Consider the following 17,171-nt stretch of genomic DNA (forward strand, 5'->3'; position numbering starts at 1 on the left):
GCAAACAAAGCAATGTAGGGAAAAGCAGATATTGAATTCGCTCAGCTGAAGAATCTTGTGAATCTTAAGATTCACAAGAGTGAGAAGAGGAGCTCTTGTTTTGTAGGACAGGAAATGACTGCACCCCAATTACTGGTGGCTGGAAGGTTTCCCAGGGTTGTACTGTGACTAAACATCAATCCCAGCAGAGCTGAGGTTTCTTCCTGCTAGCGTGTATGAGATTTGTTTGAGAGTTTTACAAGCACTTCTCATTGCTAGAACATGAACTTCTGGATGCTTCTCTGCACCCTCACCCTTTCACCTGCAAGGGGTTGCAATGGCTTTGAAATCTCACTAGAGATCTCATTTTATGGTTGGGGAGGCTGAGCTTGAGAAGCCTGATAGCTTCTCTGAGCCCACCCCACAGTGCTGGCCTTGCTGGCCATTTCACCGTGTGCATTGTCCCCTAGTCCCTCTGGTGAGGTGACCCCAGAGGGAGGAGCAGCTATGGACAGTCCTCCTCCTGTCCAGCCCCACCTCCATCTCCATCTGCGAAACTGTGTCATGTTCCTGCGAGCACAGCAGCTGCCAACATGGAAAAGTGGCACCAGGAGCACAGGGAATATTTAGATTCTTTTAATTGAGAAGCAATTTGAGTTAAAAAGTTAATCATGCTGTCAGCTTCTGTTCCTCATTTTTTCTCCCCCTCACAGCTGTTTCTGTCAACTAAAAATAAATTGAGCCAGCAAACAAAACATGAATAATCAGCTGCCTACAGAGAGCTCAGATCCCAGCAAGAGATGCTCCTTGGGTGATCTGCAGTGCAGAGTCCCCTCAGGTAGATCCCATCCTTCCCAGACATGGCAGCAGAAGAGGAAGGCATGGAGAGGGTTATATTTGAGGGACAGGTATAACAAAAACCTGGGTGGGCACTGGGAGGTGGGAGGTGAGATTCTCAGCAGCAGCACACCTTGGCCTGATTAGTTCTTTCCCAAATAGGACGGCAGGACATCCAGGTGGTTTTATCACTGATGCACAAACCAGAGCAGAGGCTGACTGGTGTGAAGTGGGGCTTGTGTTACCTGAACACGGCCATCTGACTTTGCTGAGCCTGTGGGTTACAAACACAGGCTCAGCCCAGAGGTGGCAGGCAGGACAGGAGTGGGGCCTGCACCTTCACCAACAGGCAGCTGGATGCTGGGTGGGATGCACCATCCTGAACACACCTGCACCACTTGGGAAGCCACTACTCATCAGAGTCAGTCACTACAGAGGAGAAGGAGGATTTGTGCATGTTTTATTCTGTATTGCCAAGTCTTGAGCTGGATTTCAGATCAGTTTATAGAGGGACTTTTCACAAGGGGAATGGCCTTAAGCCATTCTTAAGCCTTGTTCCATCACTGTCCTTATCACATCATTCCCTGGAGGGTGCTACGGCCCTGGCCTAGATTGCCCAGAGCAGCTGTGGCCGCCCCATCCCTGGAGGTGTCCAAGGCCAGGATGGAGAGATCTTGGAGCCACCTGGTATAGAGGAATGTCCCTGCCCATGGAATGGGATGAGCTTTAAGGTCCATTCAACCCAAACCATTCTGGAATTCTATGATTTCCCATATTTGCCTTTTCCTCCGCTGAAAAGCCTGCAGAGGGTTGTGTTTCTCCTCAATCCAAATGGCTCCTCACTTCTCTTCTGCTGGCTCTGGAAATGAAGGTGAATACAACAAAGGCATTTTTCCTTGCCTTTATTGCTGTGGTTTAAGCAAAACTCAACACAGGTGTAACACTCGCAGTTCTGCCAATCCTGGTATTCTCTGGGGACAAGAGTTGTTGTTACCAGCTCCAGTTTCACTCAAGGTGTTGATACCTCTTCTGAAGAGATCCAAGGGCTTGAGACCATGACATCTAAGCAAGACACTCAACAGCAACATTCTCGTAGGAAAACTGAAAATTTGCTGAAAATATCTCTTAGCCAGGAAATATCAGCTCCCACTTTCACAAGTCCATGCGAAAAAGAAGTTCGTTGCCGCACAGATCATTGATCACCTGCTGCCTCTGCCACTTCAGCCTTTAAAGCCTCTTCATGTGTGAAAACCTCTCCTATTTTTCCACTCAGTTTGTAAACTGTGATCAGATTCAAATGTGCAGATTTTAAGGAAAGAGCGAAAATTAAGAATTTCAGTCAAATAGGTTTTTGAGCGTGATATAAACAAAGATCAGTGTAACAGCCCCTCTAAACTCTTCAGATAGTGAACAGCTTAGCAAAAAGCTGTATTTAGACATTTGGAGTGTTCAGTCTGGTGAAAAAGATGCAGACAAGCACCTGAACACTGGAGATTGTGTTACACACCATTGCAAAAAAGTAATTTCATTTGTATAGGCAGTGAAATTACATCTATCTCACTGCACCGCAGAGCTGCTTGCAGAGGCTTTTCCCCCAGATGAACACTGTCCAAGATAGTTCCAGAATTGAAAACAAAATGCCTGTGCTATTACAGGGCGACATAGAAGTTAATCAGCCAAGCTGAAACCTCACAGTAATTAGCTCAGCTGCAGCTATGTCCCAGCTATGCTGCCTTCAGGATCCAGCACCTCTGCACGGCCTGATGTGATGCTGTCATGGATATGAGGGTGCCTGAGGCTTGGGGGAAAAGTGATGAACAGGGAGTCATTTCACTCCAATTTGTACACGGTCTGTGATTACTCAATCAATGAACATGAGAGTTTTATATTAGAACGGCCCAAGAATGTGTTCTGGCAGTTGTAAAGTGGTGTCTTTCCTGCAGATCAGAGGGCAAACAAAAGCAATCTGGGCCATTTGATGCATGAAAGGCTCTAAAGCTCCATGAATGCACCTGGCAAAAATCACTCTCTGCTAGAGTGGTGAGAGGGGAGGAGGAACAATTTTCTTTTGAAAGAGCCAATTCTCGGTTGAAATATTTGTACCAGTCCCAGTAATTTCTGTTCTCCTTTTTAAAGGGTGAGATAATTCAGCTCTTTATTAGACCCTTAGCACAATGTAATGACAACTGGGCTGGAGAGGGAAGTTGCTCTTCAAGGGAGGAAAGAGCTCCTCCAAATTTGAAAATCTAATTGTGAATTCAGTAGAAGTGTTTGTCTTGGGTCCCAGGATGATGAGGCAACTATGACTAAAGTTTCATGTCAGGACATCTCAGCCTATTCTGCGATGGCACATCCATATCATTACAGAATAATGTGCAATCCCTCTGTTTTACAATCATACTAACATTTATTAACAGTGCTGTGGAGCTGTAAATCAGCAGTGAAGAGCTGGACATCTGTCTATCTTCATCCTTTCTCCACACTGATTCTCTCTCAGAAGGAAGCTGCTTGGGAAACATCCCACGAGTGAAACCTTTGCCTTGCAAATCAGGACACGGAACTACCACGAGGTGGCATCAAACCCATGTGATGGAACATCCAACTTTGTGTTTCGGGGCATTTTTCCAGTTTCAGGACATCTCAGGGTAGGACTTCTAATCCAAAAGGACTGCACTGGTATTTTAGGAGAAGCTCTAGTTTCACAAGTCTTCATGCTTACTACTGCTGTGTGTAATCTGACTGCCTTCCATGAGTAGTACATGAACAGGGATCAGGCAATCAGCATGAAGCAGGTTAATGCAGTGCTTTCCAAAATCCAAAATCCAAAATCCAAGGAAGAGGCTGGTGAACATGGCTTTTAGGAACAAATGAAATGATTTAGCAGAAGTGTCATGCAGCAAGTTTCTTTTTCCCAAAAAGAGGCCTGTGGGTTCTGCTGGTGCTCTGAAGGCTCAGCCCAGAAGGTGAAATCAGCAGTGAGCCAGCTCACAGATGTGTGCTTGACCCGTGTGAAGTGCTCGTCCTGGCAGGGTGTGTGGCAGGGTGGAGCCCTGGTCCCTGTGGGAGGTGGTGGATCACCCAGGAGGGCTCCTGGGGGTACTGCAGGACCCAGTGTCACACTGCCCAATGCAACTCAGCCATGAGCAGCAATGGAACTGGGCGGGGGGAAGTGCAGTGGTGCTGCAGGAAGCCCATGGAGAAGGGAGTGTGAGGAGTAATGCTGATGGCCCCCAGGACCTGAGAGCTTTGTGGCTGTGGTGGTGTGGGTGAAACCAGTGCCTTGGCTCAGCTGGGCTCCAGTGCCAGCCCACCAGCTGTGATGGCCAGACACAGCTTGGGCAGCCCCAGGAAAGGCTGTGGAGCAGTGCCTGATCTCCAGAGGTTCTGAGGTGAATCTCAAAGGTTCTGAAGTAGGTTGTGGAGGTTCAATGACTTCACTGTCAGCCCAGGCCTGTCCCATCCCCTAGCTGGTTCCATGTCTTCACTTCTGGGGTCTCTCAGCAGCTTTTCCTTTCACTCCATTCAAGTGGAAGCTTATCCCCTCCTCAGCCAGAGAACACAGAATCTGGCCAACTTCAACACAATATGGGATTATCTTTAAACCCTTGCACTTTAAACACTTGAGAAGAACTACCTAAATACTCCACAGCTCTGTGGGAGCGAGGTGCCTGGGGCAGAGCAAGGGAGCTGTGATTGGGACACAGGATTCCAGGAGGCAGGGAGAGGAAGCAGGGATATATCTGCCACACAAGCACTGGCTGGCATAGCACAAAGCCAATGGCTCTCACTGTCACCAGACTTTCTCCTCCCAAGCTCTTGCTGATATGAGACATTCAGTTTATAACTCTTTATTTATTATTTATTTATATTTATTTATCTTTTTATGCCCTGTTCACTTGAGGCAGATCCTCAGCACCCTAGAGGCTGAGGTGCCAGGAGGGAGCTGTTGGGCCCATGATAGCCAATGCCACTGACACTACTGGGTAAGGTGAGCAAAAAGTTGGCTCTTGTCTGTGTGAACATTTCCTTCCTACAGATCTTTAAATTCCACTAAAAAGGACTGGCCTCACAATTCCAGGACAAGTTTTCAGAATTAAAAGCCCCTGACTATCTCTATAGCCTTTTTACACATTATCCTCCCCTCAAAACAAAGTGATTGTGAGCTGAGTCTTCCTTATGTTTCAAGGCTGAAAGCACAACTTCCCTTCTTGAGGAGGGATGGGTTTATCTTGGGATAAACCCATCCCTTGAGGACTTCTCATCTCCTCCCTTTCTTAGGAACCCCTCAATTTGTCCCTCCACCACAGGAGTTAGAGGCACCCCATCTTTCTATTTCCCCCTCATCCTCCAAAGGACTTCTTTTCTTTTTGCCTTCTTTCCCCACAGTTAGGGAAGCACAACCCTGGTTCCTGTTGGGATGGTGTGGGTATATGGGATAAGGGGGACACCTGGATCACTGAGCTCAGCACCCATACACTAGGTTTGCTTCAGGAGAGACCCTGCAGCTTCTTCACTTCACATCCTGTGGCACTATGGGAATGAAAAAGTCTTCAGGATGTTACTGTATGTTTTATAGGTACACGTAGAAAATGAAAACTTAGAAAGAAAAAACAGGTACTTAACTCCTGTACGCACACCAGGCTTACAAGAGAGCTGGAGAGGGGCTTTGGACCAGGACATGGATGGACAGGACACAGGGAATGGCTTCCCACTGCCAGAGGGTAGGGATGGATGGGATATTGGGAAAGAATTCCTGGCTGTGAGAGTGGGGAGGGCCTGGCACAGGGTGCCAAGAGAAGCTGTGGCTGCCCCTGGATCCCTGGATGTGTTTCAGGCCAGGTTGGACAGTGCTGGGAGCTACCTGGGATAGTGGAAGGTGTTCCTGCCCATGGCAGGGATGGGATGGGATGGGATGGGATGGGATGGGATGGGATGGGATGGGATGGGATGGGATGGGATGGGATGGGATGGGATGGGAGGAACTTTAAGGTCCTTTCCAGCCCAAACCATTCCATGATTCTGTGCCGTGTGTTTGCAAGCCACACCACAGCTCAGTGCTTCCCAGCAGCTCTGGGTCCATGAGAAGCCCATGTGAAATCTTGGAATCAAATAATGAATAATGTCATTACAGCTGAGGCCGTTTGCCTTGACGAGCTCCACTGAGTGATTGAAGGAGCTGCTGGGCTACAGTTCTTGGTGTGCACTGCTCCTCAAGCTCAGCCCCCTTGTGCTGCTGACCCCTTGCAGCCAAGCACTAATTCATGGCAGACTGTGGCATCTGTGTCACCCCACGTTTTGGCACATTTCAAGGAATACTGTCCCAGTTCCATGGTTCCGTGCTAATTACACTGCCTCAGGCACTTAATACTGGGTATAGGGTTGTTTTTATTTTCTGTAAAGAACAGAATGTTTGGCAAAAGAGGAGAGTGAGAATGACAACTGTGTACACATTTCACATTTTTCTAATATTATTTCTCCTCCAGAGAGGAACAGAGGTGTTATTAATAATTACCTTGCCAAGTTTTTGAATTAATATTTTGAAATGAGCTGTGTATATAATTTAGGAACCACAGGCGAGGGAGAAAATGTGCTTTCAATTGAATTTGAAATGGGTGGAGAGTTGATGATGCAGTGAGATAAATGCTGGCGATTCTGGAGGGCTAAAGCTGAGTGAAGAAAGCTGTAAAACAGTAATTTTGCAGATTTTGTGAAGTCAGAGGTATCTCAAGGACTTGGGAAGTAAAAGGAGGTGCAGGTAGGGGAGACAGAGGCAGAATCCATGCAGGTGAAGTCCTTAATATGGAATGGAAAAGGCATTTATGTGGGGCTGAACATCATGAGGTTGTGTCTCTGCACAAGCCAGACAAGAGCTGGGGGCTGAGAGGTTTCAGGTGGGAAAGAGGGAAGGAGGCTGCAGGGATAAAGGCTCTTGGCACGACTCTTGTTGCTTAGGTAGAAGCAGAGCTTGCCAGGCACTGCAAGGAGTAAGCCTTTGGAAACATGCATTCAGCATGTGAAGGATGTGAGGTGAATTTTGGGGTAGCAGAGGTACTGGGCACATTGTCAGTGTTCCCTCTCTTGTCATCTCTGACCTCCTACAGAACCTAGCTCCTGTTTGAAAACAGAGGAAAAGAATGAGCTGTTGAGACATTACAATTCCAGCCTCTCCAGCCATGACTCAGTGTTGCAATGTCTGTGTGAGCCTCTCGCCACTCAACCCGAAAAAAGGTCTCTGAAGGAGAAATTGTGTGGGTTACTGCTTGCTCTCTGTAACTCCAGCAACATTAAATCTCTTGCCTGCAACAGACAAAATCCCTTTAAAGCCCTGCCCATGGCTACCCTTACACTGGAGGTTTCTCTTCTTGCCTGTGTCCCAGCACAGGCTGCTCAGTAGCAGGACTGGTACTCATTTATCACAGCAAACCCATCTCTGCCAGCCTTAGACCCAGTGCTGCAAATGTTCTTGAGTGTTTCCTGCCTCCTGGCAGGCCCCTTGTCAAAGGACAGGCAACAAATGGGTGACAAAAACTCCTGGGTGTGCACTACAACTGCTGGCCAGCTGCGGTCACAGAAAAGTTTAATTGTCATAGAGCAACCATTTAATAAAGACCAAATGCCACACATTAGGAAATGTGACATTTCCAGCCAGCAGACTCCCAGCCCTGGGGACCTCATGATCCCTCAGAGACCCCCATGGCTCCCCAAGCCTGAGTGCCTGTGTGTGAAGTGCACAGATCTCTGGAGCTGCCCATGGTGCCTTCTCTCCTGGCCTGCACCCATGGCTTTCATAACACATGGATCATTTTCCAGGATGTGGGTCTCCAAACAGAGCTGCCTCCCTTCCTCAGGGCTTATCTGCCTGGATCCAAGGCCAGCTCTGGTGTGGGAGTGCATATTTCAAATCTGGGATTGGGGTGCAGTGAGAAGCCTTGTGGGGTCTCCAGAGCTGCCTTTAAGCTCAGGCTCCTGTCCTCAGGGACACTGCATGGGCCACATCCCAGCCATGGCCTCACTCCAGTGTGTCTCTCTTTGGTCCCTGGCCTCTGATGGACTTCTTGCCTTGACCTTAGGCCAGGTCCTACTGTATGAAGAGATGCTGTGCTCTCCCTTCTCCAACAGGCAGGGTTTCTCTGCAGTAGCCTGGATCAGCATGGAGCCTGGACAGTGATGAGAAGGCTGGAGCACAGCCTCCTGTGACCTGACTTGGATTAAACATGGCCCCACCAGGCTGAGCCCTGTAAACAAGGCAGCTTCCAAGGAGCTCCCAGTGGTGCATCTGCACTTCTTGTGAAATCTGAGCCTCAAAGCCCTGCACACTCACGGCATGAAAACGTCAGTCACTTCCCAGGCTCAGCTTCAGCAAAGAACAAATGTATGCAGAGCTACAATGGAAATTAATTTCCCCGAGTTTTGCAGTGCCAGAATTTCATGGTGTCTCCTGTTACAGTTCAGTGGCAATTTTACAAGGTAGATCTTCAGAGACTTGGATTCTTAATATGAAAGAGAAGTGGAATATGAAAGGTTGAAGAATATCTTCTAAGCTCCCTGCAGACTGCAAGAAGCTGCTTTCTCTCATGTAATCTGTCTCTTCCAAATAGCTAATGACATGCATTAAATACAGGTCCAGATCCTCAAATGTGTTTTCCCAAATGCCATCGATTTTCTTTATGAAACCATGACTGGTTTCTTTATACCGTGCTCCTCTACACAGCAAACTTTGCAGAAGTGTAGTAAAGACTCTGACTGCTGAATCTAATTGCATGAGAATGAATCATTAGCACATTTCTAAACAGTTTAACTAGAACAGAAAACAGAATGAAGCTGTAAGACCATTATCTGATTAATTAGAAGGGCAAGGTTCAAGAATTAGGCTGGAAAAAGTCTCCCATACGAATTCTTTTGCAATGGAAAGTTAACGATTGCAAAGCAAAATCAAATTGGGCAAGCTCTGACAAAATTATTTTCGATTGCTTGAGTTTTGTTTTGTTGGTCTTTTTTTCAATTTGGGACAAATTATCTGGTTTGTTCTTTTGAATGTAACAATTTTCAGACACAGCTGTAAGCAGGGGAGGAAATTGCAACTCCCCCCATATTCCACAAGACAGGGAAAAGTCTGTGCCACTGTGGGACACTGTCAGTTTCTTTGCTGTCAGTTAATTACAACATAAAAAGTTGGAATTAATACAAAACCTTTCTCTCTTCATCCCAATTGCCTTTGTTTCAATTTGCTTCCCAAATTGTCTCTGAGTAGGTACGAGAAAAATGTCTGTGTCCTGCATGGAGAGGCACCACTGACTCTGTACCAGCTGCAGCTGCAGCTGGAATTTAGGACAGAACAGAACTGATTCTGTGTTCAATGGATATTTCTTAGTCTTCTCTAATGGATCAGTGTGGAGCTTCACACATGTAGATTCAAAACACAAGGTGTGTACACCTGCACAGCCTCTGGTCAGGATGGGGGACCCCACAAGGTGAGAGGATGAGTGCAGGGTGATGTTCTTCTGCCTTTGAGGCTTTTTAGCTTTTAAACAGCTGACCTGCATGCTGTAAAGACATCTCCTACATTCCATCAGCTTGGAGCATCTGTGCTCACAGAGGAAACTCTGGATTTGCCCTGCCTGGATTGATGCAGCAGAGCAAACCTCAGCCAGGAGCAGAGAGCATGTGGGAGCTCCTGCCTGGCACAGCCTCTCTGAGACACAAGGAGCCCCAGGGCTGGTGGGGTGTGCTGGGGGCTTGTGCAAGCTCCTGCTTCCAGCCTCACTTCTAGGAGAGCTGGCCTTTGTCACTCCCCAGCACAAACAGGTGGGAAGGCAGAGCTCCAAGGAGGAAAAACTTCTTAGCAATTCTTTCTTCAACAACTATGATCTTTAGGAGTGGATGAACACTTATCTACGAAGGAAAACACAGCCAGCAGAGCTGGTTGATGCTTCTCAGTCACCCAAGTCAGCTTTGGGTTTTCCAGCCCATTCTTGGTCACAGGATTCTGGTGGTGCAGTCGGTACCTGAGCCACTCTGTGCAGCTGAGGTGTCACTCACAAACCTGACAAAATCCCATGAGGTGGTAAAGATGCTCAAGTTAGATGGCAGGAGCCATTGCTTCTCCTTTCTGCCACAAACAAAGGGCTGGAGGCCACCACAGAAGGCACAGACAATGTATGGAGGGCTGAGAAGAAGTCCCAAAACTTCCTGGTTGTTTGAAAATCAGCCACATAAAACTGAATTTTCCCTGCACAGCTTCACAAATCTGGGGAAGGGGCACAGCAAGGGGGAAGGTGGGCACTGACTGCATGGATTGCATGAGCCTGAGCCCTTCAGGAGACTGCATGTGGGTCAGATACTTCCACTGCAAGGAGACGTAGGTTTTCTAAGCAAGAAATCTGTCATCCTGCTTGTCTGTACTCAGGAAAGAAGGCTTTGGGTGCATTTTCTGTGCATATGTACCATCACACTGAGGAGTTTACCTGACTGATCCTCACTCTCCCTCCAGCAGATCAAGCCATGCCAAGTCCCATCTGTTCAAATGCCACAAAGGCTCAGGAGGAGGCCAATTTCCTCCTTCCAAATCCCCACTGAGATAGGTGAGTGAAATTTTCATTTTGTTCTGTGGTGACCGTGATGAGAATGAAGAACTAACACTCATCCAGCCTACATTCAGACCTTCATTAACTCACCTCACCTGAGTCTTGGTGCCCACTGCTCCTGGTGGAGCCAGCAGTGAAGGGTCTGGCATGGGGATCACACACTGTGTGGGTGTATCACCAAGCCAGACCCCATTTTTTAGGCTCCAAATGCATAAAGTGGGGTGAATTCAGGCAAGAGGGACATCTTGATGTTGGAAATAAGATCTGCAGCAGGCAACCACAGGCTGGTAACTGAGCTGTGGAACTTCCTTCCTCTTGCTCTGGTGTAAGTTAAAGTTAAATTTTTGCTCCTGCAAAATCACACCCCTGCTGTATTTCTTCTGTTGCATTACAGTAGCCTGAGTGGTCTTTGCTCTGTGTGAGGCCCCTCATGTTTCAGGCTCCGAACAAGCTGTGAATTGGCTCCTGCCAGAAGCGTGTGCTCACTTGGCATTGCTTGGCAATGTGATAAATCCAAAAAAAATTGTGTCCAGGTAGTCATAGACACCAAGTTTGAAGATAACATTTTCCAGTTTCTGCTGTAAATCAAGATATTTTTTAACATCCTGTGAAATAAAACATTTGCAAGGGAGCCTTGGTGTGAGAAAAGGAAGTTACTGATATGCTTGTAATTGCATTTCTGGCTTTATGAGCTACAAAATTACCAGTGATTTCTCTAAGTGGGCTGAGGGTGTAACAGAAGAAGCTTGAACAAGCAGATCAGAAGAGACCGGCGTGGGAATGTGTTCAAAGAGCTGCTGTGGGCTCAGCCTGGGTAATGTGTCACTGACAGCTGGCCAGGAATACACCAAGCACAGTGCAAGGGCCAGGCTCTGCCCCAGGAATCTGCAACCCAACACTGGCAAACTCGGAGACATCAGCAAGGAGGAAGGGGAGTGTGTCTGCAACAGGAAGGAAGAGAAGAGCAATAAACACAGTTGTGGTTGGTGGAAGACATTGGAAAACAGGGAGTGACTGGACAAGAGAGGACAGGATGGAGAGGAGGCAACCTGCAGGACAGCAAGAGGAGACAGGAACAGACAGTGAGATGGAAAATAAGCTCTAATTCAATTTTTAGTGCTATTCATTGTGGATTAGGGCATGTACCCACTGTGTTGAGGCCTACAAGACTCACCCCATGCAGGGTGTGGCACACCAGGAGAGCTCTGTGCTGATCCCAGCCAGCACAGCAGCACGTCTCCATGATCTTGAACGTTTCCTGGTAGCACCAGCAGGGTAAAGAGTCAGGCCAAAACCTCTGAATGTGCCTTTCTGGCATGGCCCCAATGCTCCAGCAGGTCCACAGTAAAACTATTACCCTCTGCTGGTATCTGTCCTCAGTAATTAGAAAATTTCATTTTCTTTGTGGTGATGCTGTAACTGAGTGAGCTGGAAACATTCCCAGAGAGAGAAGTAAACTGTATTCTGAAGACATTTATTTTAATTGTTTTATGAGGCGCCCGTAGAAAATGACACTAAGCTGTCTCTGAAGAGGCAGAGTTAACGCGTGGGAGTTCCTCCTGCCAAGGAGGCACCTCATGCTGAGCCTCTGACAGGTCCACTTTGCCTCTAATGGGCTTCTTCGTGCTGCTGGATGCTCTTTGTGGGTGATTGATGGTTTGATTTTCTGCTCTTCATCTCTGATGATGGTTAGTCAGCTTGACTTGGACTTCTCCAAATTGAGATAAGAGCAAAGTTGCCAGGAATCCAGGTGATCTCAGAGAAGGCCTCCAAAGGATAAAGCTTTGCTGATGGGGTTTCAAGATGTCAGCCTGAAACCACTTCCAAGAAGAAAATTGCAGGGGAAAAAAAAAGAGAAATAGTGGAAGAATAAAAAGTTAAGAAGGAAAGCTTCAAATGCTCTCGAATGAGCACTGGACCTGCAGGACCCCTGTGAGGCTGTGGCAGGAGAACTCCTGGAGTGTAATTACAAACTAAATATGGCTGTTCAGGGCAGTCTTAAGATCCAGGCTAGGTGGAGAAACCAGAGAATAAATTTCTGGAAACTTTGGTTTGCCAGTGCCCAAGTTGGGTGAAGAAGCTCTGGCCTCTTTCAGTGCTCTGGGCTGTGCTGGGGAACACAAGTTACACCAACCCTGGCGGTGAGAGGACCCAAAAGTCATCAGTCCCCAGGAGCCTTCCCTTGAACAGACCCAAACAACCAAAGCTCATATCCAGTGTCTTGTTTAAATACTCACAGGGGGGATCAGTAACTTTGTGAACGAGCTTTTCTTCACTGAACAGTCTCTCCATAACCACAGCCAGTACAGACTAAGTTCAAAAAAATGTGTTAAAGTCATCAGCTGAAGATTGGGTGAGGAAGTTATCCAGTCCCACGTGATTATCCATCAAAGCCCAGCACTGCACTCCATTAGCCTTTATGAAACACTGGGGGTGTGTGGATGCAGAGAAGATGATAATTGCTTTAATTATAATTCTTTTGACTACCAATTTTTTATTTACTGTCAAGAAGGTTGCCTGCTCCTGCATTTGTGGAGAGCAGTTTTTATCTCCTTCCCAGGAATATGTTTAGCATGAGCAACAACTGCTTGGATCTCTACAGCTCCTCTCTGCATCAGAGCACAAGGTGTTCATGTGTGTGTGTGTTTGCACGAGGAGAACCATCAGATTTTGGTGTTCCCAGGCTCTCTGCACCACTCTGCACCTTCAGATGCACAGCACAGCTGTTTCAGGAGCCAGCAGGCACCTGCTTTCCTCCTGCCTCACCTGACCTCACATGGGTTCATTGATGTTGCTGCTGTCTTGCACTTCAGCACTTGCTTTGCTCAAATCTTGCGGTCCCAGAGGTGAGGTGAGCTGGCCCTGACTGGCAGCCAGGTGCCAACAAAGCCATCAGTCCCCTCCTCACATGGACAGGGGAGAAGAAATATAATGACAGGCTGGTGGGTTGAGATAAGGGCAGGGAGAGATCACCCAGCAATTACTGTCACAGGCTAAACAGGCTCAACTTTTCAAATTAGTTTAATTTATTACCAATTAAATCAGAGTAGGAAAATGAGAAATAAAACAAAATCTTAAAACCTTTCCCAGTCTCCCATCCTCCCACCTTCTTCCTGGGCTCAACTTCTCTCCGAATTTTCTCCCTTTCTGCCATGCAAACCCAATAGAAAAGGAGAACTGTCTTGATTGCAGAGCAAACTTGTATTTCCAGAGCTCATAACTGATAGGAAAGATCATTTGAATGCATGGAATTAGGACAGAGGCTGGGATAGTGCTAAGCAGCATCTTGGAAGATTGCAGGAAGAAGACTGGCAAAGACATGGATAGCATTGGGCTAAAGGGAACAGATTTAAACACATCACAGAAATTCCTGTCATGTGCTGCTCCAACTCCATCTTAAAACTCTGCTTACTGAAAAGCTCTTCCAGAGCCCTGTGCTTCTGACAGTCACAAATCATATTCCAGTTTCCAGCCTCAATTTTTCTTCTAGGGAATTTCCTGACATTTATTATTGTACACAGTGTCTGTTACATTATATAGTTCTTTCCTGAACTGATGCTTTCTTCTGTAATGTAAATACAGAAATAAAAAGGAAAGAAGCACCTTTCAATGGCCTGACAGTTGAGCAGCACTCATTGGCACAGCCTCTTCTCCTGCCTACAGGGAACTGACCAACAAGTCAGTGCCAGACTGCTCAGAGATGCACAAGGACAAGAGCACAGATGCAAAAATTATTCTAAACTTTGCCAAGACACATTTAGGGTCAACATAAGAAAAACTTCCTTCCCAGAAAGGGTAACCAGATATTGGAATGGGCTGCCCAGGTGGATGGTGGAGTGCCTGTAGAAGGAGGTGTTGAAGAAAAGCCTGGATGTGGCACTCAGGGCTCTCATCTGGTTGCCTTGGTGGAACTGGGTCCCAAGCTGGACTCAGTGATCTCACAGGGCTCTTCCACCCCATCGATTCGGTGATTCTGTGACATTACAGCCTTTGGGGACAGCGTGGTGGCCGTTGAGTGTCCCCAGCCCGTGGCTGTGCCCAGAGCCCTGGCAGAAGTGGGCTGGGAAGGATGGGCAGAGCCTGCTGAGGGTGGCAGCTCAGCCTTCAGCAGCACCATGGGCAGCCAGGGGCTCTCAGTGCTGCTGCAGCTCTCGGTGCTGCTCTCCTGGTGCCTTCCAGCCCCGCTGCCAGGACACAGGGACCTGGGAAGCGCTTCCCAAGCTCCTGGAGGAGCAGGATGGGCACCAGTGAGGGACACTGTGCTGGCCCTGGAGGAGCTGCCGTGGATGTGCATGGCCCTAGGCTGCCCAGCCACCCTCTAGGGAAAGAACTCTTTTCTAATATCCAACTTAAATCTCCCCTGACACAACTTCAGGCCATTCCCTCAGCTCCTGTCATTGGTCACTGGCAAGGAGAAGAGATGAATGCCTGCCCTTCCTCTTCCTCTCATGAGTGTTATGGTGTGCTGTAATGTCCCATTTTGGCCTTCCAGGTCACTTTCCCAGGTGTCCCTATATGTCTCTCCCTTCCCCCTTACCCCCATGCTGAGTGAGTCCTGTCACTCAGACTTAGCATTCCAGCAAGGCGTCGTGTGGTTGGTCAAGTTCAAAGGATGCCACTCAGGCCCAGGGGTCATTAGCCTGTCTGGGTGTCATCTTCCCCTGAGACCCTGCCTCTCTCACCTGGTTGGTGGCTCACCTGTACCTCCCCTCCCCCTGTCCCTGAGCTTAAAAAGGTCATCAGACCATGCGGTCGGGGTTCTGTTGGAGCAGGTCCTCACGTTCAGACCTCTGTAACCATGTAATAAACCTCTGGACATTAAACCTTCCAGCAGAATCCTCTCCTTTTTCTCTTCACCATCGCCTGAAGCTATTCCTCTTGAGGTAACGGGGTTCCAACAAGCCTGGACTTGTTCAGTGCCCAGCTGCAACCACCAGCAGGCCAAGGTATCTCTGGGGTGATACACCGCAGTTGCTGCCTTTGGCCCAGCAGCGAGGGTCAGACTGGCCCAGGCACAATCCAACTGGTAATATTGGGAGCCTTTTTTTTCCAATAATGAGGAAGCTGCAGATGGCAAGGAGGTCTCCCCTCAGTCTTCTCCAGCGGAACTGACCAGGTGCCCTCAACCAGTCATCTGATGGCTTCTGCTTGAGGCCGTCACCATCTTCATAGCCTTGCCCTGGACACTCTCCAATCATTTTATATCTTTCTTCTATTTTGGCATCCAAAACTGCACACACATCACTGAAGTATGGGGCCACCAACTGTGCATGCACCACCACAAGGCTGCTGGTTAGCAATTTGGCTTTGCTCAAGTTACCTGGGGACATTTTGCTGACATCCAGCTCCAAGGTGTTGTGTCTTCATCGAGGGCTCCAAGGCTACAGAGAGGGTAGATTCTGTTGTTGAAGAAAAAATCCAGGGCATCGCCAGGGATGGACTCTGGGAACAAGGCGTGTTCTGCCAAGGCAGAAGGCGTCTGTGACACTGAATTTACAAAACACATACAAAATATCAGAAAAGATGGGAACCCCTGCTGCAGCCAAGTAACAGTATCAGAACAACCTGCGTAGGCAGTGTTCCTGTGTTGATTGAAATCAAGCCAGGTCAATGGGATTAACAGGCTCCTCCTGGGAATGTACTGAGGAAACTCTGCGTGACTCCTCCTCTCAGTTCACTTCCATCAGCGGGGGACAGCCTTGGGCACAGCCTCTGCCAGCAGAGGCAGGGCCATCCTGTGTCGGGACCAGAGCACTGCCAGTGCAGTTCCCTGATCCCCCAGAGGATCTCTCATCTAATCTTGGGCCAAAATTTGTGCTTAAGATCTGGCAGAGGTAGCACCCAATTCAGACACGTGTTAGAACCCCAGTAAAAGCCTTCACCTGAGCCATCCAGCTGGAAACTCCAGAGCTAGCACCAACATCTGTGACTTGGGCCGGGCCTTGGGCACTCCCTGGAGAACTCGATGTATTCTGTGTTTCAGGAGGGATTGCTCATGGCTGCTGGGCTGCCTGGCCAGCCTGAGTTTGCCACCACCACAGAGCAGTTTGTGGTGAGAAACCTCAGGCATGAAGCTGCACTTGGTGCCTCTGCTGCTGGGGTTTGCTCTCATCTGATCCATAGCACTGCTCTTCAGCCCAGCACTTCATGAACATTAAAGTGATGCCACAATGCTCAATAAACATTCTCAAGGCTGCATTAAATACCAACTTGACATCTTCTTGTCAAGCAAAAGTGAGAGACAAAAACCAAATACTGACAATGTGGGCATCAAGATGAAGATGAATAACATACAACAGCTCCTGTGATGTGCAGTGCGCTTATACCATAATATTTTTTAGACACAATTGAAGTTTCCTCAGGTGCCATTTGAGAGGGTAAAACAGCCATGGGTGGCTCACAGCTCACCCACCTTGCCTTCCTTCAATGCTTTGGTCAGCAGAAGCTTGGATAAACAGAGGGGCACTGGGATCAGTCACTCATCCCAGCATCTGAATTTGCTCTGCTTAGTCAGGAACTGTGAGACACATCAACTGTGCGATCTGGAGACAGATACTGATGGATCTATTTACACTCTATTCCACATTTAGAGCTTTTTGTCTCTACAGCCTGAAGAATTGGAGATTAAGTGGTTTAATTTGGATGTAAGGCTGGAGCTTCATGGAGGAAGGCAGCCTCCAGAGCAGCAGGATGGGCTGAGCTGCTACAAGCCTACTCTGGAGAGGAACATGTGTGCATGTTCCCCATCCCTCCCCTCTCCCAGATGGAGCT

This window comes from Ammospiza nelsoni, chromosome 17 (assembly GCF_027579445.1).
Source record: "Ammospiza nelsoni isolate bAmmNel1 chromosome 17, bAmmNel1.pri, whole genome shotgun sequence".
NCBI lineage: Eukaryota > Metazoa > Chordata > Aves > Passeriformes > Passerellidae > Ammospiza > Ammospiza nelsoni.